The sequence below is a fragment of the Gopherus flavomarginatus genome, chromosome 1 (genome assembly GCF_025201925.1).
Source record: "Gopherus flavomarginatus isolate rGopFla2 chromosome 1, rGopFla2.mat.asm, whole genome shotgun sequence".
In the NCBI taxonomy this organism is placed as follows: Eukaryota; Metazoa; Chordata; order Testudines; family Testudinidae; genus Gopherus; species Gopherus flavomarginatus.
The window spans coordinates 139,522,572-139,549,907 of NC_066617.1; the positions used below are offsets into that span (position 1 = coordinate 139,522,572).

At 45.3% G+C, this 27,336-nt stretch overlaps 1 protein-coding gene across 1 annotated transcript in view; it reads left to right on the forward strand.

Moving 5' to 3' along the window:
• Positions 1-27,336, forward strand: part of ANO2 (anoctamin 2) — a 307,459-nt gene that overhangs the window by 20,966 nt on the left and 259,157 nt on the right. The gene's annotated exons all lie outside the window — the stretch shown is intronic.

Below are 27,336 nucleotides of genomic sequence, written 5' to 3' on the forward strand. Positions count from 1 at the left end.
GGTTTCACCTGTTGTTTCCAGGATCTTAACATGTCTCTCGATTAGCTATTATATACCTGGTTATTGTTAGGAGATATTCTCTTATTTATGTGATTGTTTCCTTCACCTCCTACCCCCATATTAAAAACACTGAAAATTAAAATGCAAGGAAAACTGAAATTTACTTGTAAAAGTAGGGAGATTAGCACTCTTGGTAGTAGCACATGCAGCACGAATCCCTAAAAGAAGTGCTCCTTGTGTCTCTGCTGTTATTGTTTTTATTACTAGAGCACCTAGGGCTATTTTGCACCAGTGGCTCTCAACCTTTCCAGGCTATTGTACCCCTTTCAGGAGTCTGATTTGTTTTGTGTACTCCTCACTTAAAAATTACTTGCTTACAAAATCAGACACAAGAATATAAAAGTGTCACAGCACACTACTACAGATAAATTGCTGACTTTCTCATTTCTACTGTATACTTATAAAATAAACCAATTAGAATATAAATATTGTATTTACATTTCAGTGAATAGCAGATAGAGCAGTAGAAATAAGTCACTATCTGTATGAAATTTTAGTGTGTACTGACTTTGCAAATGCTCTTTAAGTAGCCTGTTGTAAAACTAGACAAATAGCTAGATGAGATGACGTATCCCAGAAGACCTCTATATACTCCCAGGGGTTCACATACCCTTGGCTGAGAACCACTGGTCTACACTACCATGCTACATTGGCATAGCTGCACCAATGCAGTGCATCTGTTGAAGACATGATTTGCCAATGGGAGAGCACTCACCCGTTGGCTAATTACTCCACCTCAATGAGAGGTGGAAGCTAGGTTGGCGAGAGAGCATCTCCTGCTGCCTTAGCACTGTTGTAGACAGTGCTTAGGTTGATATAACTTGTGTTGCTTGGGGTGATGGTGGCTTTTTCATACTCCTGAGCGTTGTGAGTTACATCAACGTAAGTGGTAGTGTTGCCAAGCCCATAGAGATCTCAGATAGGAATAGTGCCCCATTGTGCTAGGCACCGTACAAGCCATAGTGAAAGGCAGTTCCTGCCCTGAAAAATCTTACAATCTAAATAGACGAGAAAATTGAGTGGGAGGAAAAACAGAGGTAAAATGACTTGTCCAAGTTCACACAGCAGGCTGGTGGCAGAGTAGGGAACAGAATCCATTCTCAAATCACTTCCTAATCTGGCAAGAGAGAGAGGTCTTTTGGGAGCAGAAATCAGGGACTAATCCAGGGGAAGGGAGAAGCAATGCTGAGCAGAAATGCCCAGATCTGCCCTGTCTATCCATTGCATCATGGAAGTGCAGTTGAAAATAAAGCATCAGCCAGCATTGGAAAGATACCTGCCTTCCTTTCCTGGTCCTATTTTGGCTCCTAATGTAGCTGGCTGTGGAAAGAGATCAAAAGATACAGGATGTCACAATTAGGTGGCAAGCATTAGTCCACATTTCTTTTCTCTGTCCTGCACTTGTCTCACGAAGTAGAAGAAAAGGTAGACAAGACTCATGGAAGCACCTGTAGATGTCCTGAGCTGCATATCCTCCTTGAGAGGGGAGGGACTAGTGTGTATATATGTGTGCACGTGTGTGTGTGAGAGAACATAATTGAAAATAGCTACATTGAGAGAGAGAGAGAGAGAGAGATGCAAAGTAAAGAAAATGGAAGACAAGAAGAATAAAACACTGAGAGAAAATGGACAGAAAAAAGGTGATAGTATGTCAGTTCCATAGAGTGAGGGGACTTCTGTCAGCTAATCAACCTCAAGAGCAAGAAGGAAATTCCAGCAAAGAGGAAAAGATTGGGAACCAATGCAGCAGCAAGACCTGTGGCCAAGCTAGACATGGTATTCATGGACTCCAGAGGGAGTCCCATCCCTTCTGAAGAAAAATTGAAAGGAAGCCTTAAGGAAAGGTTGGAGAGCCCTATATCGAAGACCTAAGTTAGGTTAGTGTAACGTGTGTGGCCACTAGAGAAGAGGGAAGAGGGTGGTTCTAGATAGAGGTAAGACAAATATAATAGGCCATGCTAACAGAACATTTTTTGCCTTAGTGGTAGCTTTACTTTGGGGTACAATCCTTCTTCCATCAAAGTGAATAAAAGTTTTCGTGTAGATTGCTATAGGAGTGGGGCCAGGCCCTTTCTGTACAGTGCGAGAACAAGCTTATTTTTGTAGCAAGGGTAACCACTATAGGGAAGAAATTATTCCCCATCAGATGTGTAAATAGAGCTTCTCATCATCTTTTTCTGGTTTGAATGTTACACAGTATACCATTAATGAAACACTGTTAAGGGTTCAAATCTGACCCACATTAAAACGGTTAAGCATGGCTGGCAGAAGTGTCTTTTAAAGAAAACAAAATCTATGACTGCATCAGGTAGAGGGAAAATAGCCATTTGACTGTGAGGGAGTTTGTCTTGGATCTTATAAGAACACGTGTTTTTGTGTTCATCCTACTAGCTCTGCATCAGTTAATAAACATGCATTATTCCCAGAGGAGAGCTCACATTATTTAATGATATGGTTGCACAAACAATATTTTGTCATGCCAAGGTGCTGGGCAAACTGAAATGGTTGCCTTGTAAAAATGGCAGAGGAGAAAAACGGAAGATAAAAATGTGCTTGTGACATAACCTTAGTCCCAGATTTGGACCTTAGCGTCCAAAATATGGGGGTTAGCATGAAAACCTCCAAGCTTAGTTACCAGCTTGGACCTGGTACCTGCTGCCACCACCCAAAAAATTAGAGTGTTTTGGGGCACTCTGGTCCCTCTGAAAAACCTTCCCTGGGGACCCCAAGACCCAAATCCCTTGAGTCTCACAACCAAGGGAAATAATCCTTTTTCCCTTCCCCCCTCCAGGTGCTCCTGGAGAGATACACAGACACAAGCTCTGTGAAACTACACAGAGGGACTCCCCCTCTCCGTTCCCAATCCTGGAAACAAAAGTACTTTCCTATTTCCCCAGAGGGAATGCAAAGTCAGGCTAGCAATCCAACACACAGATCTCCCCTTGACTTCTTCCTCCCACCAATTCCCTGGTGAGTACAGACTCAATTTCCCTGAAGTAAAGAAAAACTCCAACAGGTCTTAAAAGAAAGCTTTATATAAAAAGAAAGAAAAATACATACAAATGTTCTCTCTGTATTAGATGATACAACACAGGGTCAATTGCTTAAAAGAATATTGAATAAACAGCCTTATTCAAAAAGAATACAAATCAAAGCACTCCAGCACTTATATTCATGCAAATACCAAAGAAAAGAAACCATATAACTTACTATCTGATCTCTTTGTTCTTACACTTGGAAACAGAAGACTAGAAAAAAGAAACTACTTCTCCAAAGCTCAGAGAAAGCAGGCAGGCAGAAAACAAAGACACAGACACTCAATTCCCTCCACCCAAAGTTGAAAAAATCCGGTTTCCTGATTGGTCCTCTGGTCAGGTGCTTCAGGTGAACGAGACATTAACCCTTAGCTATCTGTTTATGACACGCCCCCCAAATTGCAGACAGTGGGGAAGCTCACTGGCGGCGATTTCCTTCTAGAACTTGAAAATAAACAGATTAATACAACACATAGGCCTTTACATATACTCCTAAGTATATAACTAACAGACTTCTACATTTTAAGAACACTTTTTAACTACTGAATTCTGGGAAACTCTCACGGGAGAGTGCATCAGCTACTTTGTTAGAAGCTCCTGTGATGTGTTGAATTTCAAAATCAAAATCTTGGAGAGCTAAACTCCAACGAAGAAGTTTCTTGTTGTTCCCCTTGGCAGTATGAAGCCACTTTAGTGCAGCATGGTCAGTTTGTAGTTGGAACCGCCGTCCCCAAACATATGGGCGTAGCTTTTCCAGGGCGTACACAATGGCATAGCATTCCTTTTCACTGACTGACCAGTGACTTTCCCTCTCAGACAGTTTCTTGCTGAGAAACACGACAGGATGGAAGTTGTGATCTGTTGCTTCCTGCATGAGCACCGCTCCTATACCACGCTCAGATGCATCTGTGGTTACTAGGAATGGCTTGTCAAAATCCGGGGCCCTGAGCACGGGGTCAGACATGAGCATCGCCTTAAGCTGGGTAAAGGCCTTTTGACACTCATTAGTCCACTTAACGGCATTTGGCTGGGTCTTTTTGGTCAGGTCGGTCAATGGGGCAGCGATTTGGCTGTAGTGTGGTACAAATCGCCTGTAGTATCCGGCCAAGCCTAAGAAGGATTGGACCTGCTTCTTGGACCGTGGGACAGGCCACTTTTGGATAGCATCCACCTTGGCCTGTAGGGGGTTAATGGTTCCTCGACCCACCTGGTGCCCCAGGTAAGTCACTCTGTTTTGGCCTATTTGACACTTTTTGGCCTTAACAGTTAGTCCTGCCTGCCTGATGCGCTCAAAGACCTTTTCCAGGTGTAGTAGGTGTTCGGGCCAGGAGTCTGAAAAAATGGCCACATCATCGAGGTAGGCAACTGCAAATTCTCCCAGTCCAGCTAGTAGACCATCTACCAGCCTCTGGAAGGTGGCGGGTGCATTTCGAAGGCCGAAAGGAAGGACATTGAATTCATACACCCCCGCATGGGTGACGAATGCTGACCTCTCCTTGGCAGGTTCATCTAGCGGTACTTGCCAGTACCCCTTGGTTAAGTCTATTGTAGAGATGAACTGGGCACGTCCCAACTTTTCCAATAGCTCATCGGTGCGTGGCATTGGATAGTTGTCCGGACGAGTTACCGCATTTAGCTTACGGTAGTCCACGCAAAAGCGTATTTCCCCATCTGGTTTGGGTACCAGAACCACTGGAGATGCCCATGCACTGGTAGATGGGCGGATTATACCCATCTGTAGCATGTTCTGGATCTCCCGTTCTATAGCAGCTTGGGCATGAGGAGACACTCGGTAGGGTGGGGTTCTGATTGGGTGAGCATTACCTGTATCAATGGAGTGGTATGCCCGTTCAGTCCGTCCTGGGGTGGCTGAGAACAATGGGGCGAAGCTAGTGCACAGCTCCTTGATTTGCTGCCGCTGCAGACGTTCCAGAGTGGTTGAGAGGTTCACCTCTTCCACGCCACCGTCTTTTTTCCCGTCGTAGTAGACACCGTCAGGCCACTCAGCATCCTCTCCCTGGACTGTAAACTGACAAACCTGTAAGTCTCTGGAATAGAAAGGCTTGAGAGAATTAACATGGTACACTTTAGGCTTTAGTGAGGAATTGGGAAATGCTATGAGGTAGTTTACAGCTCCCAGGCGCTCTTGGACCGTGAATGGCCCTTCCCATGATGCTTCCATCTTATGGGCCTGTTGCGCCTTCAAGACCATAACCTGGTCTCCTACCTTGAAGGAACGTTCTCTGGCATGTCTGTCATACCAGGCCTTTTGCTCTTCTTGAGCATCCTTTAGGTTCTCTCTAGCAAGGGCTAAAGAGTGTCGGAGGGTGCTTTGTAGGTTGCTTACAAAGTCCAGAATGTTAGTTCCTGGAGAAGGCGTAAACCCCTCCCATTGCTGCTTCACCAACTGTAATGGCCCCTTAACCTCGTGACCATACACAAGTTCAAATGGTGAAAACCCTAAACTGGGATGTGGTACAGCCCTGTAGGCAAACAGCAACTGCTGCAACATTAGGTCCCAATTATTGGAGAATTCGTTGAGGAATTTTCGTATCATGGCCCCCAAAGTTCCATTGAACCTTTCCACCAGGCCATTGGTTTGATGGTGGTATGGGGTGGCAACCAAGTGATTCACCCCATGAGTTTCCCACAGTTTTTCCATGGTCCCTGCCAGGAAATTAGACCCTGAATCTGTAAGGATGTCGGAGGGCCAACCTACCCTGGCAAAGATGTCTGTTAAAGCCAGGCACACAGTGTTAGCCCGGGTGTTACCTAGAGCTACTGCTTCCGGCCATCGGGTAGCGAAGTCCACTAAAGTCAGTACATACTGCTTTTCTCTGGGCGTCTTTTTTTGGGAAAGGGCCCAGAATATCCACAGCTACTCGCTGAAATGGGACCTCAATTATGGGGAGTGGCTGGAGAGGGGCCTTGACCTGGTCTTGAGGCTTTCCCACTCTTTGGCATACCTCACAAGACCGGACATACTTGGCAACGTCCTTGCCCATCCCCTCCCAGTGGAAGGACTTCCCCAACCGGTCCTTGGTTCTGTTCACCCCAGCATGGCCACTGGGATGATCATGGGCTAAGCTTAAGAGCTTCTCCCGGTACTTAGTTGGAACCACCAACTGTTTTTTGCGGCTGCCATTCTTCCCGGTGTCCACCAGAAAGAATTTCCTTGTATAAAAGTCCTTGGTCTATAACAAACCGGGATCGATTAGAAGAGCTGAGAGGCGGTGGGGTGCTCCGTGCCGCCGCCCAAGCTTTCTGAAGGCTGTCATCTGCTTCCTGCTCAGTCTGGAACTGTTCCCTTGAGGCTGGGGTCACCAGTTCTTCCTCAGACTGTGGACTTGGGCTTGGTCCCTCTGGAAGCGATGTAGGTGATGGGGTTGTTTCCGTTGCTGGTGAACCGCTCTCCGCTGGTGCACCTGAGGGTATTTCAGGCTCTGGCTGAGCCTTTTGGGTATGGCTGTCTTTTGCTTCTGCCAGTTGTGGCTCGCTGGCGCCCTCTGGCGTCGAGTTTGAAGATGTGGTTGCACTTGCTGGTGCTGGTTGCTGTTCCAGTTCCGGGCCTGGGACTGGAGATGCTGTGGCTGTTTCAGTGTTAGGCATGGAATCCGGGTCCACTACCTCTGTCTGGGTCTCTGGTAACACAGACGGGGCCTCTGTGGACGGCTCAGGAACAGGAATGGGTCTGGAAGTTTGCCTGGTTTGGCTACGTGTAACCATTCCCACTCTCTTGGCCCGCCTCACCTGGTTGGCCAAGTCTTCCCCCAGTAGCATGGGGATAGGATAATTGTCATAGACTGCAAAAGTCCACATTTCTGACCAGCCTTTGTACTGGACAGGCAGTTGAGCTGTAGGCAAGTCTACAGCTTGTGACATGAAGGGGTAAATTGTAACTTTGGCCTTTGGGTTGATGAATTTGGGGTCAACGAAGGATTGGTGGATAGCTGACACTTGTGCCCCCGTGTCTCTCCACGCAGTAACCTTCTTTCCGCCCACTCTCAAATTTTCCCTTCGCTCCAAGGGTATTTGAGAGGCATCCGGGCCTGGGGATCTTTGGTGTGATGGTGGTGTAATGAATTGCACTCGCATGGTGTTCTTGGGACACTTGGCCTTGATATGTCCCAGTTCATTACACTTAAAGCATCTTCCATCTGATGGGTCACTGGGCCGAGGTGAGTTACTGGAGACTGGTGAGGTTGAAGGGTAGAGTATCTGTGGCTTTACTTGGGTGGTATGTGGGGTCTTTGGCTGTCCTCGGTTGTAGGGTTTATGGTCTGTGTGCCCCCTGGGGTAATCGTTCCCCTTGACAGTAGCTTTCTTGCTTTCTGCCAGTTCCATCCATTTGGCTCCAATCTCCCCCGCCTCAGCGATATCTTTGGGATTTCCATCTTGTATGTACCGTGTGATGTCTTCAGGAACACCATCCAAGAACTGTTCCATTTGTATGAGGAGGTTCAGTTCTTCCAAGGTTTGAATGTTGTTTCCTGTTATCCAGGCCTCATAGTTTTTTGCAATGTAGTAGGCGTGTTTGGGAAATGACACCTCGGGTTTCCACTTTTGGGTTCTGAAGCGCCGACGGGCATGATCTGGGGTTATCCCCATCCTGTATCTGGCCTTGGTTAGGAAAAGTTTATAGTCATTCATTTGGTGCTTAGGCATTTCAGCTGCCACCTCTGCTAAAGGTCCACTGAGCTGTGACCTCAATTCTACCATGTACTGGTCTTCGGGGATGTTGTACCCAAGACAGGCTCTTTCAAAATTTTCCAAGAAGGCCTCGGTGTCATCACCTGCCTTGTAGGTGGGAAATTTCCTGTGCTGTGGAGCAATAATGGGCGCCGGGTTGTTAGGGTTGGCTGGCACATGCAGCCCAGCTTTTGCCAACTCCAGTTCATGTTTTCTCTGTTTTTCCTTCTCTTCATTCTCTTTTTGTTGTTTTTTCCATTTCTTTTTGTTGTTTTTCCATTTCTTTTTGGTGCTTTTCCATTTCTCGGCGGTGGGCCACCTCTTCTTCTTCTAGTTTTCTTTTGTGTGCTGCCTCTTGGGCTGCCTGTTCTCTTTGGAAGGCTGCCTCTTTGATCTGTTCTTCTCTTTCTTTCATCTCCATCTCTTTTTGTTTTATTTCCAGTTGTCGCCTGTGTTCAGCTTCTTTGAGTTGCTCTTCGGCCTCAATTTTTGCCTTAGAAGTCATGATTCCTGTTTTCTTGTGTTGGGGTGCCCTCCGGTGTTTATCTTCTGCACTGCAGGTTCTCTGTTGCCTCCTGAAGTCTGCCTAGCAACAGTGCCTTTAGCTAATTTTCCTTTTCTCTCTCTAGCTAATGTTCAATGAAGGGAAACCAGAAAAACCACTTTATTTGCATGCCTATAAGTGCTGGTACTTGCCTCCTAATGGGAGGGCTATTGCATGACAAAAGACCCTTAACATGCAAGCCACAAACTGCGAGAGAGAGCAGAAAAAAAAATTCTCTCTGGTTCCCTTTTAAAACCAACTGTTTCTCTCTGCTAAAAAGCCCTTAGCAGAGAAAAGAAAAATATAATATTCCTACTGGCTTCTGGATTCTGTCTAGATCCCACCACTGCCACTCATGACATAACCTTAGTCCCAGATTTGGACCTTAGCGTCCAAAATATGGGGGTTAGCATGAAAACCTCCAAGCTTAGTTACCAGCTTGGACCTGGTACCTGCTGCCACCACCCAAAAAATTAGAGTGTTTTGGGGCACTCTGGTCCCTCTGAAAAACCTTCCCTGGGGACCCCAAGACCCAAATCCCTTGAGTCTCACAACCAAGGGAAATAATCCTTTTTCCCTTCCCCCCTCCAGGTGCTCCTGGAGAGATACACAGACACAAGCTCTGTGAAACTACACAGAGGGACTCCCCCTCTCCGTTCCCAATCCTGGAAACAAAAGTACTTTCCTATTTCCCCAGAGGGAATGCAAAGTCAGGCTAGCAATCCAACACACAGATCTCCCCTTGACTTCTTCCTCCCACCAATTCCCTGGTGAGTACAGACTCAATTTCCCTGAAGTAAAGAAAAACTCCAACAGGTCTTAAAAGAAAGCTTTATATAAAAAGAAAGAAAAATACATACAAATGTTCTCTCTGTATTAGATGATACAACACAGGGTCAATTGCTTAAAAGAATATTGAATAAACAGCCTTATTCAAAAAGAATACAAATCAAAGCACTCCAGCACTTATATTCATGCAAATACCAAAGAAAAGAAACCATATAACTTACTATCTGATCTCTTTGTCCCTACACTTGGAAACAGAAGACTAGAAAAAAGAAACTACTTCTCCAAAGCTCAGAGAAAGCAGGCAGGCAGAAAACAAAGACACAGACACTCAATTCCCTCCACCCAAAGTTGAAAAAATCCGGTTTCCTGATTGGTCCTCTGGTCAGGTGCTTCAGGTGAACGAGACATTAACCCTTAGCTATCTGTTTATGACAGCTTGTCAAATGGAAAAGGCAACACCAACGGAAACTGTTTCTTCACTCTTTACAGAGCTAGGACTTGATTAAAAAAATGTTCATAAATTTGAAGAGGGTTCAGAAGATCCACAAGAATGATTAATGGGCTAGAAAACATGCCTTAGTGTGACAGACTCAAGGAGTTCTATTTAGCTTAAAAAGGGGTGACTTGATTACAGTCTGTAAGTACCTGTGTGGGGAAGAAATACTTAATAGTGGGCTCTTCAGTCTAGCAGAAAAAGATATAGCATGATCCAATGGCTGAGAGTAGAAGCTAGGCCCATTCAGACTGGAAATAAGGTGTACATTGTTAACAGTGAGGGTAATTAAACACTGGAACAATTTACAATGGGCATGGTGGATTCTCCATCACTGACAATTGTTAAATCAAGACTGGATATTTTCCTAAAAGATCTGCTCTAGGAATTATTTTGGAATAGTTCAGTGGCCTATGTTATACAGGAGGTCAGAGTAGATGATCACAATTGTTCCTTTTGGCCTTGGAATCTATGAAATCTGAGAGGTGCTTGTCACACTCTGGGGTGCAATCCAGACCAGTTGTCACCTCATTGTGAACCCTGAGTGCTTCACAATGCATTGGTACTGTATCTCTCTGCCTGGGATGTCTAATTAGCCATAAGCATGCACTCTGTGCCTACGTATTGGGCAGCCCTGGTCCAATGCTTTGGATCCTGAGCCTGCCTGCAATATCACAAACTTCCACTGGTTTCCACTAGCCTTGGTTAACAACTGGTATGGTGAATCTACACTCTCCTCAGCCCTGGATTTTCCCCAAAACGTGTGTTCTTAAATGTGCAGCCCTGTCCTGGATCAATCAGAGGAATGTTAAGGTTTGTTGCTCCTTTAAAGAGTTAATATTTAACAGTATGTTACTATAAATGGAGTTACTAAATAGTTCAGTTTAAACACAGCACTGGATTGGGTTGGATTAAAAACAAAATAAGTTTAATTCCAAAGAAAGAAATTTAGAATGAGTACAAGTATAAGGATTAAAGTCAGAAAAGGTGACACAAGAAATAAAGAAAAAACGCTTTTTAGTAACTAAAATGTAACAAGCTAAACTTGATTCAAGGTAAAATCCTCACCACCATGTTTCCATTAAGGTAGCTGACAAGAGTCCTGGGTCAGGAACTATCCCCTAGCGTCAAAGGGCTGGTACCTTTGTCGCCTTATGTGACAGACAGATAACTTGGGGTTTCTTGTCCCCTCTCTTTTACTGTCCAATGAATGTTTGTGTTGGATTCTTCTGTAGGATACCTCCAGATAAAAGTCTATTTCTAGCTGTGAGGTAGGCAACATGATGTCTGTCTTGAAGGAAGTTTCCTGCTGCTTCTTCACACTGCTGGAGTTGTCTGCTAAAATGCAGTTTTTTTAGTTCCTGCTGCCTCTGGCACAACTGAATGAACATGAGACATGTGGTCATTGTCTCCTCCCTTGCCATGGTAGTGTGAGGTTGGCCTCCACCCCTTGGTAGCTTAATGGGTCTGTTTGCATGATATAGAAATACATTCTCATTGTCTTTCAAAGTGCTATGAAACTAACTCCCAAGTGGGAAAACCAAATTCCTTTTCCTATGATGAGATAATTTCCGCTTAGCTGACAAACACATTTTAAGAATTATAATTTGAGTTTGTCCATAACTTTGCATCAGCTGCTTGCACATACACTATGCAATTATAGGCAGTGGAAGAGACATAGAAAGGCAATGAGAGCTGGGCACCAGACTGCTGTATGTCTGTTTGAAAATATTTCCCCTCCCTCCTCGCCCCGTACCTAATATTGAGGGCAAGAGAAAAATCTAGAGGAATAGATAAATGCGGTAAATCAAAGGCCTGAGTTATTGGTGCATCCCAGGCTCCTCCCCGCACAGGATCTAAGAGAGAGCTCATGTTGACTATGCATCATCTTTGCACCTAAAGTTTATTCTGGGGCTGGCTGGAGGCTATTTTGGCTGAAGTTCAAGGATAGATCAGCCTTGAGATTGTTCTGACTTGTGTTTAGCTGCCTGTGGTCCAAATGTTCTGTTCTGGCACTGAGGAATTGCTGGAGTGCAGCTTTTTCCCAGCCATGCTCCAGGGGCTGTGAAGGTGATGTAGGGCCAGTACACAAACTCCATTCTAAGTGTCTGTGAAAGGTGGTGTAGAGACATTTTGCAAACTCCATGCTAAGTGGAAACTCTCACTACATTGGGGAAATTCTTTCATGGCTGGATCCAGTGGTCTCCCAGCCTCTTTCCACAAGCAGAGATCTCATAAAGGAGCCATCAGATAAGGATGAATCAGTCCCTAACTTTTCACATGAAAAGCAATAGAGAGACAGTCCTGAAAACCCTCTGCATACACTGATTTCAGTGGGAGGGGCTTGTAGGATCAAGCTCCCAATGATACAGAGGAAAAGAGGAAATAAAGAACCAAGATAGACTGCCGAGGGCCTGACACAGCTACCTGTGGAACTGGAGGACAAGACTTGTTTAAAAAAAAAAATTAGGCTCTGTAATCCATATTTAAACACCTACATATGCAGTCTGATTTCCAAAAGAGCTGAGCACCCGCTTACTTCTATTAATGGGAGCTGCTGGGCGCTCAGCTCTTAAGAAAAAGCATAATATTTATTTAGGTGTCTCTGAATGTAGGCGCCTAATGTTCAAACTGCAGTATGTCACATTTGCATTATTTTCAATGTTTAAGACTTTTTGCAGAACAAATCAGTAACAATGGAAGGATTTCACAAATCACTGTCAGCTTATACAGCCACCATCGGGACATGTTTCATGAACAGATTGTCATTGAAAGCAGGGACAGCTCCAGGCACCAGCATGCCAAGCGTGTGCTTGGGGCAGCAAGCCACGGGGGGTACTCCGCTGATCGCCGCGAGGGCGGCAGGCAGGTTGCCTTCGGTGGCATGCCTGCGGAGGGTCTGCTGGTCCCACGGCTTTGGTGGACCTCCCGCAGGCTGCTGCCAAAGGCAGCCTGCATCCCATGCTTAGGGTGGCAAAATACCTAGAGCTGCCCCTGATTGAAAATCTGGGTGATTGCAGGCAGCTGACAACAGAAATTCAGCTGTCTTCAGTCTGTTCCCAAGCCCCACCTCCTCCTCCTCCCTCCCTGCCCCTCCACCTCTCCACACACATTGTAAGCTTTTGGTGAGAAAGGTGGGACAAATGTAGGAAGAGTGGGATAGTCCTGTAAAGGTCAGGATAAATGACAACCCTTTGATGTGGACTGGACCTGACATTCTAACTGAAGGCTTAGCTACACTGGCACTTTACAGCGCTGCAACTTTCGCGCTCAGGGGTGTGAAAAAACACCCCCCTAGCGCTGCAAGATACAGTGCTGTAAAGCCTCAGTGTAATCAGTGCCGCAGCGCTGGGAGCGCGGCTCCCAGCACTGCAAGCTACACCCATTTACACCCGGAGCTACAAGCTACACCCGGATGTGGTTTACGTGCAGTGCTGGGAGAGCTCTCTCCCAGCGCTGATGCTCCGACCACACACTTCAAAGTGCTGCTGTGGCAGCGCTTTGAAATTTCAAGTGTAGTCATACTCTAAGACTCTGGCTGTCATACCAGTGCATGTGTGATGGGCATTTCAACTTCCATAGGGTGGGACCTTTGGAGATGATGCCCACAGCTTCAGCTGAGAGTCAAAGCAGGATTCGTACAATACACAGGCAGCACATCCACTAGTGCCTGCTTACTTAAAAGGGAACACTGCACTAGATGAGCCAAATAGTAAGTGCGATAAGCATTTTCTCAGCTAGAAGTTGCTCTTCTATTCATCACAAGGAAAACAGTTTGCTAAATCACAGAAAAGGATAAATCAGACGAAAAACATATTGTATGTTTGTTTCTGTTGCCCCAGACTAGCAATTATTTTTGCATGAATAGAGTACCTTGGGATAAAATTTTCAGTGCAGTGGTGAGGAATCAGGCTGCACAATTCCCATTAACGTTAATGGGAGTTGTGTGATTAAATCCCCATGCACAGCTTGGAAAGTTTGCCCTTAAGGGGAGAATATTCATCTTGTTAAACATGCTTGAGAATTCCCTGCCCATTGGCAATGGTCCCTCATGTACACTAATGCATGCTCACAATGATTGGCCATAAAAACAGTTTATGTAAGAGAATAAGGGCTAGACTCTGATTTTGATTCTCTGGAGCAACTCTAGTAACTTTAGTGGAGTTACTCCAGACTTGAACCAGTGTAACTGAGATTTGAGAGTCTGAACCAAAGTGTTTAGAAAACGTTCCTCAGCCTGCAGGGGTATTGTGTTTTTTTTTTGTTTGTTTTCTTTCTGGTATTTCTTCAAATACTCTAGATCTATGTTCAAGCTGTCATTCAGGACTTGATCGTTACTATGATGCTTTCTTTCTTCTTCAGTCCTTTAATCTGTGTAATTGCTTTAGTGTTTCATTGAAACAGCTGTGATTGAGTTGTGTATGATTTTGCAACTTTACTGCTGGACTCCTTGTAAAATAATAGAACACATATTAAGAGAGGTTGTTTGCAACCAGAGGATAATGAAACCCTGACCAATAAAGCAGGGTGGGTTCCCTTCTCATTTTTGGAAGAGAGGCATTAGGGATAGCAGCCTGAAAGTGCTGAAGCAGATACAATGCCTTTTCAAGGGTCAGTGACAGATTATGTTCTTCCTGATTGCACCTATATTTCTTTGGAGGGTCATCATATGCTTATCCGAAGGACAACCCATATGTCAAAATGAACAGGAGTACTTGTGGCACCTTAGGCCATGGCTACACTTACAGTTCTGCAGCGCTGGTAGTTACAGCTGTGTTCGTACAGCTGTGTAGGGCCAGTGCTGCAGTGTGGCCACACAGACAGCTACCAGCGCTGCAGTGTGGCCACATTTGCAGCACTTGCAGCGCTGTTGGGAGTGGTGCATTGTGGGCAGCTATCCCACAGAGCACCTCGTCCCATTTTGGCGCTGTGGCTTGTGGGAAGGGGAAGGAAGTGTGCGGGTCTTTCCGCTTCCTGTTCCAACGCCCCGTGGTGCTTTGCTACTCATTCCGAGCATTTTGGCGGCATTGTGAGTCTGCAGCGCGATTTCTGAGATTTCTGTTACAAATGGAGCCTGAGCTGCTGAGGACCTTGCTGATGAATGTTGCCAGCACATCACGCATGGCAGTGGAGCTATTCCTTCAACTCCAAAGTGACAGTGAGGAGTCAGACGATGATATTGAAACGCCTGACGCTCAAGACACTCAATTGCTTGTGGCAGTAACAGACGTGCTCAGCACCGTGGAACGGCGCCTTTGGGCTCGGGAAACCAGCACTGAGTGGTGGGATCACATCGTCCTGCAAGTCTGGGATGATGAGCAGTGGCTGCAGAACTTTTGGATGAGAAAAGCCACTTTCATGGGACTGTGTGCTGAGCTCGCCCCTACCCTGCGGCGCAGGGACACGAGATTGAGAGCTGCCCTGCCAGTGGAGAAGCGGGTGGCTATTGCAATCTGGAAGCTGGCAACTCCAGACAGCTACCGATGGGTGGTGAACCAGTTTGGAGTGGGAAAGTCCACCATTGGAATGGTGCTGATGCAAGTTTGCACAGCCATTAATCGCACCCTGCTAAGAAGAACTGTGACTCTGGGGAACGTGCAGGACATTGTGGATGGCTTTGCACAAATGGATTTCCCTAACTGTGGAGGGGCAACAGATGGGACGCATATTCCTATTCTGTCACCACCCCACCTGGCATCAGAGTACTTTAATCGCAAGGGGTATTCCTCCGTGGTTCTGCAAGCGCTTGTGGATCACCGTGGGTGTTTCACTGACATTTACTCAGGATGGCCTGGAAAGGTGCATGATGCACGCATCTTTCGGAACAGTGCCCTGTTCAGGAAGCTGATGGCCGGGACTTTTTTCCCAGACCGCAAGATCACAGTAGGGGACGTCGAAATGCCCACTGTGATCCTTGGAGACCCCGCTTACCCCTTAATGCCTTGGCTCATGAAACCGTATACAGAGAAGCTTGACAGGAGCAAGGACCGGTTCAACTACAGGCTGAGCCGGTGCAGAATGACTGTGGAGTGTGCTTTTGGCCGTTTGAAAGCCCGCTGGAGGTGTCTTTATGGGAAGCTAGATTTGGGGGAAAGCAGCATCTCCGCTGTTATATCCGCGTGCTGTACCCTCCATAATATTTGTGAAGGGAAGGGTGAAAGATTCAGTGAGGAATGGACCTCCGAGGTTCTACGCCTAGAGGCTGAATTTGCACAGCCAGAGAGCAGGGCTACTAGAGAGGCCCAGGAAAGGGCTTCAAGGATTAGGGATGCCTTAAGGGAGCAATTTGATGCTGAGAGCCAACAGTAATGTTTGGTGCCTTTGCTGTGCTCCTTTCTACCTTGGGGTACAGTATTTACCACTTTCTGCAATAATAAAAAGTATTGTAAAAGCCATAAAATCCTTTATACAAAGTACAGTACTTAAAAGGCCAGGGGGGTTAGGGTGGTAGACTGTACATTCAGAGGTTTGAATATGTCCTGTTTGGATTACTGTTCAATGTCTGCTGCACTTCAGGATTACTATGCTGCAGAGTAATGGGGGTGGAGTGCACAGGGTAAGGATTGTAGTTATCAGGGCTGGTAGGTGATCGTACAGGTGTTGGGCACAGCTGGGGGTAATAAGAAACTGGCTGCTGGAGAAAGGTGTTTTGTGCAAATACTGGGGAACAAGAAAGAGAGCTTTGGGAGGGTTGTGGGTTACCACGGTACAGATCTGCCTGCATGGCTACGAGAGACTCGAAAGAGTCAGTTTGGCGAGCCAGGAGGCTTATCATGTGCTTTGAGGTTTTTTTGGTAGCCAATTCCTTTCTCTTGCTGTGTGTTTGCCTCCACTCATACATTTTCTCTCTCCATTCCTGCGTCTTCCTACTTTCTCTGTTGTAGTGATTCATAACTGCTTTGATCAATTCTTCTTTTGATTTTCGCAGATTTTTTCTCAAGTTCTGCAACTGACGTGAGGCCGGTGATCCGGCTACATTAGTCAAGGTCACTAAAAAAAACATAGATAGAAACATGTAATACACAGAGGCTACATTGTTTATTATCACACAGTGAAGGAGTTTGTAGACTTTTTGTAGCATCATTCCCACATACCTAACATAACACAGAGAGGCCAGGGAAGCGAAGGCATGGCGAGCAATGGGGTGAGTGTTTCTGCCCCGACTTCACCTGGGAGGGGGAAATGACTGATGGCTCACTGGGGTTTATCTGCACTGGGTAGAGGAGGTAGCTGGTGGCCTGCACAGGGGACAGTAGGGAACATGAAGCTGGCAAGCTGCTGGTGGGGGGGGGGCAGTCCGCAGAACTGCCGGCCTGCTGGGGCGGGGGGGCGGAACGCACAGCGGTGCTGGCGACCTGCTGGCAGGGTGGGGGGAGACCGGAACGCACCGTGGGGCTGGCTACTTGCTGGCAGGGGGTGGGGAGACCAGAACGCACCGCGGTGCTGGCGACCTGCTGGCAGGGGGGTGGGGAGACCGGAACGCACCGCGGTGCTGGCGACCTGCTGGCGGGGGGGTGGGGAGACCGGAACGCACCGCGGTGCTGGCGACCTGCTGGCGGGGGGGGGGGGACCGCAAACCTGGTGCCCTGCACTGAAGTATCCCTAAATTCTCAACAGGGTTTCCTACTGCCAGATATATCACTGCTGCGTGTTACCTGGGAAGAGAGGGAGGGTCTTCTACAGCAATGTGGATTCCGCCCTGGCCCCTATGCAGCTTGCCTGTGTGCAGCCATGGTCCCCCCACCCCTCGCTGCACAGTGGATCGGACGAGTTAGCCTGACCGGGACAAGGACCACGGTGGCTCTCCCTATAAACTTGCGAAAGCACATTGCCCACACTCTGGCTGCAACTTTTCAAGAGATTACCGAGGCCGATTACAGAGATGTGATAGAGCAAATCAATGGGCTATTCCACGTTTAGGCATGCATGCAGGCAGCCATAACCCAAACCGTCCTCTCCCAAAACATTAAATCTGCTTAACCCGAGCACGCTCCTCTGCTTCTTCTTCACCAGCAACTTCCCGCTGCTGCAACTGGCTAGCCTCCTCCTGGCTTGAGAAGAGCTCCTGGCTGCATGCCTCCTGGGACTCCGGGGTGTCTCCCTCCACCCCAGTAGCCTCACTCTCGGCTTCCTCTACACCCTCCCCCACTTCTCCCTGCTCTGAACTCTCCATTGTGCTCCTAGGATTGGCAGTGGGGTCACACCCAAGTATGGCATCCAGCTCCTTGTAAAAACAGCAGGTCGTGGGGCCAGCTCCCGAGCGGCGATTTCCCTCACGGGCTTTGCAGTAAGCACTGCGCAGCTCCTTAATTTTTACCCTGCACTGCAACGCATCCCGTTCATGGCCCCTTATCAGCAAGGACTGTAATATCTGCCCATAGGTATCATAATTTCTCCGGCTGGAGCGCAACTGTGCTTGCACAGCTTCCTCACCCCAAACACTGATGAGGTCCTGCAGCTTGGAACTGTTCCATGCTGGGGCTCGTCTGGGGTGTGGAGGCATGGTCGCTGATTGATTGATTGATTGCACTCCACACCTGGCTGAGCAAACAGGAAGGGGATTTTTAAAATTCCTGGGGCATTTAAAGGTGGGGTCAGCTGAGCCCAGGGCAGTGGAGTGTGCAGGATTACCAGAGAGGCTTAAAAGGTATGCTGGGATACCTCCTTATACCCCGGAGGTCAATAAAAGCGCTGGTGGGGTCCACACTTGCTGACCAGCGCTGGATCACCAGCGCTGGAATCGCTACACCCGAGGCACGACCGGGTGTACAGCCAGCGCTGCAGCCAGGGAGTTGCAGCGCTGGCCGTGCTTTGCAAGTGTAGCCACATCCTGAGTTGCAGTGCTGTAACCCCCTCACCAGCGCTGCAACTCTCCAGTGTAGCCATGGCCTTAGAGACTAACAAATTTATTTGAGCATAAGCTTTTGTGGGCTACAGCCCACTTCTTCGGATGCATAGAATGGAACATATATTGAGTAGATATATTTACACATACAGAGAGCTTGAAAAGATGGGAATTGTCTTACAACTCTGAGAGGCCAATTAAGTAAGAGAGAAAAACTTTTGAAGTGATAATCAAGATAGCCCAGTACAGACAGTTTAATAAGAAGTGTGAGAATACTTACAAGGGGAGATAGAGTCAACGTTTGTAATGGCTCAGCCATTCCCAGTCCCTATTCAAGCCTAAATTGATTGATTGTATCTAGTTTGCATATCAATTCCAGCTTAGCAGTTTCTCATTGGAGTCTGTTTTTGAAGCTTTTCTGTTGCAAAATTGCCACCTGCAGGTCTGTCATTGAATGACCAGACAGGTTAAAGTGTTCTCCTACTGGTTTTTGGATGTTATGATTCCTGATGTCAGATTTGTGTCCATTAATTCTTTTGCGTAGAGACTGTCTGGTTTGGCCAATGTACATGGCAGAGGGGCATTGCTGGAACATGATGGCATATATCACATTGGTAGATGTGCAGGTGAATGAACCCCTGATTGTATGACCGATGTGATTAGGTCCTATGATGATGTCACTTGAATAGAATGTGGACAGAGTTGGCATCAGGCTTTGTTGCAAGGATAGGTTCCTGGGTTAGTGTTTTTGTTCAGTGATGCGCGGTTGCTGGTGAGTATTTGCTTCAAGTTGGGGAGTTGTCTGTAAGCAAGGACAGGTCTGTCTCCCAAGATCTGTGAGAATGAGGGATCATCTTTCAGGATAGGTTGTAGATCTTTGATGATGCACTGGAGAGGTTTTAGTTGGGGGCTGAAGGTGACACCTAGTGGTGTTCTGTTGTTTTCTTTGTTGGGCCTGTCTTGTAAGAGGTGACTTCTGGGTACTCGTCTGGCTCTGTCAATCTGTTTTTTCACTTTAGCAGGTGGGTATTGTAGTTTTAAGAATGCTTGATAGAGATCTTGTAGGTGCTTGTCTCTGTCTGAGGGATTGGAGCAAATGCGGTTGTATCATAGTGCTTGGCTGTAGACAATGGATTGTATGGTGTATCCTGGATGGAAGCTGGAGGCATGTAGGTAAGTATAGCAGTCAGTAGGTTTCCGGTATAGGGTGATATTTTATGTGACCATTGCTTATTAGCACAGTAGTGTCCAGGAAATGGACCGCTTGTGTGGATTGATCTAGGCTGAGGTTGATGGTGGGATGGAAATTATTGAAATCATGGTGGAATTCCTCAAGGGCTTCTTTTCCATGGGTTCAGATGATGAAAATGTCATCAGTGTAGTGCAAGTAGAGTAGGGGCGTTAGGGGACAAGAGCTAAGGAAGCATTGTTCTAAGTCAGCCATAAAAATGTTGGCATACTGTGGGGCCATGTGGGTAGAGCCCTGTGAGTGCACTATTTTACCCTCTTTGCCTGTGTCCTCCAAGAATATTCTCCCTCGCTGGCTGTGTCTGGTAGGGCTGATACCCTGTCCTGAGCTTGGAGTGGTTATTATTTCACCCTGGCCCTATGTCCTATGGGACAGCAGACCCATAATGGAGCTTTCTGAAGTCTCTGCTTCACCCTCATCTGTCATGGGCCTCTCTGATGGCTTTACTTCCTCCTTGACCCTCACGTGCCATGGAACTGCTTAGCACTAATTGGCCTCTGTGTGGTTGCTGCTTCACACTCTTATCTTATACAAGTGCTCACTTACCATAAGACTCTGAGGATGCTGCTTCACCCTCATTGCCTGTAACCTTTAGGACCTGTGAAATTCCTTCGTGAGGTCACTGCATCCCCTTCACTGTCCATATATTGGAGAAAGGGTCCCTGGGCATTTTCTGCTCCTCCCTTGCCCTATATTCTGTAGCATTGTTTTTCTGTCATGAGTTTCTGAGGTAAATGCTTTACAGTCACCCCTATATCTGGCAAGTCTGCACCAGTCGTGGGTCCTCAAGAGGTCACTGGTTCATGCTCATCCCTTACACCCAAAGCATTGTTCTCCTTTCACAGGGCTCTGCATGGTCACTGCTTCACTCCCATTTCCATTCTTTTGTAGGATTGCTTGCATGTCTCTGGCCTCTGTGAGCAGATAGCTTCACTAGCACCTCTACATCCTATAGGGATGCCCAAGTTCTTTGTCTGGTCAATGCTTTGACCTTACTCCTCATGTCCTCTAGTACTGATATCTGTGAAAGGGCTCTATACCATTTACTGCTTCAGTCTCATTGTCCTATGTCCCCCTGTGCTGCTAACCCACCATTAGTCTCACGGCTGCCAGTGTTTCATCCTTGCCCACTATGCACTGAATGCAGTTCCTCAATCCTATTGCCCTTTGACTGCTCACTGATCAAGGGCCTCTCAGAGATCATTGCCTCTCCCGCTCACTCTAAATCCAGTAACTTTGCCCATCTGTAACATCTTAAGCCTCAACTCCTTACAAGTCAGGTCAGGACCTCTGTGAGATCACTGTTTCCTCTTCACCATTTTTGTACTGCAGAACTAGTTCCTTGCCATGGGCCACTTGAAAAGTCAGTGCTTTACCTTCATGCGTTTCTCCTGTAGGACTACTTAACTGCCATGGGCCTATGTGAGGCATTTTCTCCCCCTAAATCCTTACTGGTCACCTTTCATAGGTCCCAGTGAAGTCCCTGTTCATCCTCACATAGAACTAGTTGAGATTTTTTGAACAATATTTTTTCCTAGAAAAATGCCAATACTGATACTGTTTATGAAACTGATACTGTTTATGAAACTGATGACTGACCCAACTTGAAAAAATTCAGAGAAAATATATCTGAAATTGTTTAAACATTTGTTTTGGCATTTTTAAATGGAAAAAAAAGGTTAATTTTCTGATTTAAAAAAACCCTTTTTGTTTAGAAATTTAAGCTAATTAGATAAAAAAAGGTTAAAAAAGTAAAAGGTCAAAATTAAATTGTTTTGATTGCCCTGAACCAATACATATTTATTTTTTTTGTGACTTTAAGATTTCAATTTTTGTACCAGTTCAAGATGGGAAAACATTTCGAATAATTGTAAATATTTGAGGGATAGGAAAACCATTTCCTGCCCAGCTCTATGCTGATATCCTATGTCTACTAAGATTCTTGATGTGTCAGAGGCCCCTGATAGATCAGTGTTTCAACCTCACCCTTGTCTGTATCCTGTAGAATTATTCATGTCATTGGTCTCTGTGAGATCACTGCTTCATCCTCTGATAATCATTTACAGGTCTATGTGGAATCATAATGTATTATAGGTCTACTCCAGCTGTGGTCTCTGTGCAAGCACCTTGCCTCTCCCTCACCTTTTTATGGCCTGAAGTAATGTTCTGTTGTCATGATTAACCTGTTCATCTTTGGTCCAATGTTTGCATATATCTATTTGAATCAAAAAGGAAAGGTTACCTCTTATTAGCGGACTACTAAGCAAAAGTGTTTGTTTTTTTCTCTTTTAAATTGAGCTCTTGTACAACACATGGGCTTGGCTTCACTGTTGGCTAAGTCAATCTAAATTATGCTACTCCAGCTACATGACTAACATAACTAAAGTCAATGTAGCTTAGGTTGACTTACCCTGATGTCTTTGCTGCGCTGCATCAAAGGGAAATGCTCTTCAGTTGAGTTCCCTTACTCTTCTCGGAGAGGCCGGAGAGCCTTCTGCCATCGATTTAGTGGGTCTTCACTAGGCTCGCTAGATCAACACCATTCTTCCTGAAGTGAAGTCCAACCCACATGGAATGGTGTCTGTGCTGGTAATGGTGTCTGTGAGCTGTAGCCCACGAAAGCTTATGGTGAAATAAATTTTTTAGTCTCTAAGGTGCCACAAGTACTCCTGTTCTTTTTGCAAATACAGACTAACAGGGCTACCACTCTGAAACCAGTGCTAGTAACGATATTTATAGTCCTATTATAATCAGCTATTGTCATTTATGCATGGGTTTCTAAAAGCATTTAATTGAGGTAGAAATTTCTCATGATTAGTTTTCACAGTTGGTTGAAAAATGTGAAAGAATTTCTCAAACATTTTGTGGGTTTTCTTTTGTCAAAGATTTACATTTCAGTGATTTTTTTGGGGAGTGGTGGTGGTGATGAAATTTTTTTTAAAATTGACCAATTATATAATTGGTTGAAAAATACACTTTGCAAAAATATAGTAAAAAACTGTTTTGGCTGAAATACAACTTTTTTTTTTTTGGTTCTAAAATCCAATTTCAGACAATTTTAACCAGTTTTAGTAGTTTTAGCTCAGAGGTGATTGTGTTTGTATGTGTGTGTTTGAGAAAATTTAAGGAACATTTGGTCTTCAATCTTTTATTATAGGATTGGATTTATAAGTAAATATTTTTTGGCAAAAAATCTTATTGCAATATATATAAAAAGTTAAATATTAATAAGTATTTTATAAATATATATGTTAAATATTAATATATATATTTCAGTAAGAATTTTTGCCAAAAATATTTACTTATAAATCATATATAATTTTAAATATTTAACTTTTTAAAATAACCTTTTGTTTCTTAAACTTTTAAATGCACAGAAATTACATGGCCAGATTTGGGTCTCCATTTCACATATGTAAAGCTGTAGTAATCCCACTGAAGTCAGTGGAGATCCTGTAGTTTTTTACAGTGGTGTGAATGAGATCATAATCTGGCCAAAGAATTTCATAGCTGAAGCTGTGACAGTAAATTTAACTGACCATTGCATGACAAATTTGGTTGTAATTATATGACCATAACAATCTAGGTCATATGACATACTGATTGACAATTTATATATAATTATGTAAAGGAAAGGTGTGTTTTTGGTATTGTTCCTGTAGTAAAACTAAATATGCTGGCTAATGTAGCCTGAGTTTCAAAAGTGTTAATTTCCCAGCAGGTTTTACTGAGGACACTGGGATCTCAGCATGTTTGGAAGTCTGGCAAGCACCTAAAAATGAGTGCTCTCCCCATGCATTGGCTGGTTGCAATAGCAATCTTTATGCTTTCCTGGGGGCAGGGATTGCTTTCAACAGGTCTCCCTTGGGGACCAAGCTGGACCAAAAGGAATAGGGAGACTACCAGTGTCACGGACTAAAAAATGATGCAGCAGGTGCATTCCCTGTATGCAATGGGGAGCTCTAGGAAACGTTATGACTCGAACTGCCCCTAGGGTAGTGTGGTTCTGCTCCCCTTCTCCCAACTCATGGCACTACTTTTATAGTGCAGTCTGGTCCTATGCATTTAGTTTCTCAATCCAAAATACATATATGAAGATTCAGGACAGGAACAAGATGTATTTTCTTCAATGTAGTTGCCTGCTTCAAAACTGGGCTAAATGACTGAAAACAAAAGTTAAGTAAAGGGAAAAAAGGTCAATCAAAATTAAACATTCTGAAATGCTTGAAACTAAGTATTCTGAGTGACTTAACATGAACAAAAAAATAGATTTTTGGTGTTTGTGAATATTTTTGAGGTTTTGACTTTTTGTCTCATTTGGAGATGGGGGGGAAAAATGTGGAACTCTTGAAAACATTTGCAGGACGGGAAAACAGTTTCGCACCCAGCTCATAGACTCTAAGGTCAGAAGGCGCTTTCTTGATCAGTTAATCTGATCTGCACATTGCTGGCCACAGAACCTCACCCACCCACTTCTGTACTAGCCCCCTAACCTCTGGCTGCGTTACTGAAGACCTCAGCTCATGTTTTAAAGACTTCAAGGTACAGAGAATCCACCATTTACAGTAGTTTAGTTTAAACCTGCAGGTGGCCCATGCCGCAGAGGAAAGCGGAAAACCCACAGGATCTCTGTCAATCTGACCTGAGGGAAAATTCCTTCACAACATCATTAGCTCCTCTCCAACTCCTAGTGTCGATCATTAGCTCCACCTTCTCTACTCCCATTAACTGTCGGGTAGAGCAGTTCCGGAGAGAGTAACTTTTATGGTACCACACAGGGGGAGAAGTGATTTCTTGTGGAACCAGGATAGAAAATATTTAGGCATCGGTCAAGAACAACATCTTAAGGTTTACTTTTGTTGTTAAGTGTTTGGTCAAGTCCAAACTATTTCACCGGTTATTAAACCTCAAACATAGAAGACTTTTCTTGATGTTCAGCTTAAGTCATAGTCTTTCTTTGTAAATTATTCCCTGTAGATTCTTAGTTAATTGTGTTGTCCTTCTCTTGCCAATGCTCCTGCTGGGATCATCATACATAGAACTGAACTCAGTAGTCTAGGTGTCTGATTTATAGCAGCAGAGAATTTGGTCCATAGTCTCTCCAGAACCATGTATACAGGACATTAATTTCACTGCTCCCTGATATGTCTCTAAAGATGGTCCCAGACTATTTGAACTGCCATCATATAAGACTGCAACTGATGTCCAGTTTGGAGTCCAAGGTCTGAGTAGGCTTTACTGCTTTGGGTACAGTTTTATAAAATGCCATTGTCAAAGTGTGTTGGGGCTCCCTGTGATGGTACATAGTTCCTAACTCCCACCCCTTGCCTCGAGGTGGAGATCCTACCGACTTCCTCTGGGGAATCAGGAATTCACTCCAACGCCAATCAATCAGCAAACAATCAATCAGCAAATAAATAGTCCAAGTGCACCCCTGCCTCTCCCAGCTTTAGCCCCTCAGGGACCAATCAGGGACCTCCTTCTCTTTGGGCTCTGACTCAGTTGTGTGTGGTCCAGGCTCACAATGGCCACACAGACAGGTGGCTCCCTGGGCCTCTCCCTCAGCTCAGATTCTTAGTGTGCTGTGCTCTAGGGGTAAGTTGTAGCCAACCAGGCTGTGGACAGTCAGGCCTAGTAGTTGAAATGAGAGTTGAGTCCATGGTTGGACGAGTCCAGGGCCAAATCTAGAGTCAGTACCACAGGGACAGAAGCCAAATGCCAGAGCTGGAGGGTCAACTAGAGTTGTAAGCCACAGGTGGAGCTGGGGAGCAAGGGCTGGCGTAGGGTTGCCACCCGTCCGGTTTGCCCCCAGACAGTCCAGGTTTCAGCTTGTGTGTCTGAGTGCCATTTAACAAGCTCTAATGTCCAGTTTTTTGATCTGTGGAAAAGGAAGCAACTCTAAGTGGAAGGAAGGAGGCAGCACAGCAGCAATAGCTGCCTCTTCCTCCAGGACCAGGCTACTCGCACTGCTTGTAGCGGTGCATGGCCCTGCACAGCCCAGAAGTGGTGGGCAAGGAGGCCTGTGCTTGTGAAGACCCTGCAAGCGATGGTGGTGGGGCCTTGGAGGAAGAGGCAGAGGAGGGGGCAGGGCCTCAAGGGAAGAGGTGGGGCAGGGGCAGGGTCTTGGGGAAAGAGGCAAGGCTGGGGCAAGGACTTCAGGGGTCCGGTTACCAGCCACTAGAAAGCTGGCAACCCTAGGCTGGAGCAGGGACAGGAAACTGGAACTAGGGCAAGCACAGCTGCAGGCATGGTACAAATTGAGCAGCTATTGATCAGCTGTGGGAGCCAGACTTATATGCAAGGTTGCTAAACTAGCAGTGAGTCAGGGACTGTGGTTTCTCCATCTGTTTCAGGGCAGTATAGCTGGGCTCATTGGTTGCCTAGCAGCAAAGCTAGTCAGGGAGCAGGCCAGCAGCTGGCCCGGCCCCTAATACAAATCCAGCCTTCCCAGCACTACTGCTGATCTGTGGAATGAGGGTTCCACTGAAGCATCACCCAATCTTTAGTTTAACAACGTGTAGTATCTGACAAGATGGGAAACCTTGGATCTTACCAAAATACCTATGTACAATGATTGTCATTCATGTTTTTGATCTGAGAATGCATTAATTATGGTTAAATAATTATTTCATCATGAAATTGAATTATATTATTTTGTTGTTAATATCCCAGACACAATTTTGAATGATAAAAGTATACTATTTTAAATGGGCCATTTCACTGTTTTACAGTTTGATTTGTTAACCACTGTTTTCGTTTTTTTTTTTTTAATTTTCCATCTTCTACTCCTGTATGGTGAGTCCACTGGGATGTTGGTTCAGTCATTATTTCATTAATCCACCTCCTGGTAACATGCCTGTTATCTGGTCTAAAGATTGACTTCCGTCCTATTGCTGCTTCATCTGGAAAATTGTTTTGGGTAGTAAATCTCTCTGAAAATTAGCGTGCCTCATTCCCTCAAGAGAAATTACATTTTGCCCTTTTTAATGTCAACTGTTTGGCCCCAAGAATTTTGTTGATTTTATTACTGCTAATCAAGTTTGATATGATGTGTTTTACAGAAACTTGGCTTGCACTGCTAGCTAATTTGGCATTAAGTGCAGCCAGGCCAGCTGATTACGTGTTTTTCCATCGACCCTGCCAAAATACAAGAGGTGGCAGGGTAGACACATTTACTCCTCCCTTCCTTTGCTGGGAAGTCTGATTTGGGTGGGTTCTTTTCTTATTTTCAGTTCTTACGAGGCTTTTTATTATTGAGCATCTTCTTATGTCTGTGTTTCTGAACATGTGTTGGTTGTGAGAGATTTTAATCTTGGTGTGGCACAGGCAAAGGCTACGTCTGAGCAATTGATTCTAAATGAGAATTTAGGTGCCTATATTTAGACACACATTTTTGAAAATGTATGTTCTTGGCCCTGCTTTGTTAAATAAGCTGCATTTTGAAATTGCAGTGATTAATAGCCATAGATAAGCACCCACAAAAAAGCAAGAAAAAATATTATTTTGGCTCAATATTTAATTTCTGGACAACAGTAGACTGCAAGTTGGAAGGAAGATTCAACTGAAATAATGGAAGTAAATAGCTCACATCAGTACTTTAGTAGTATAAGATTATACTCACTATATACAACA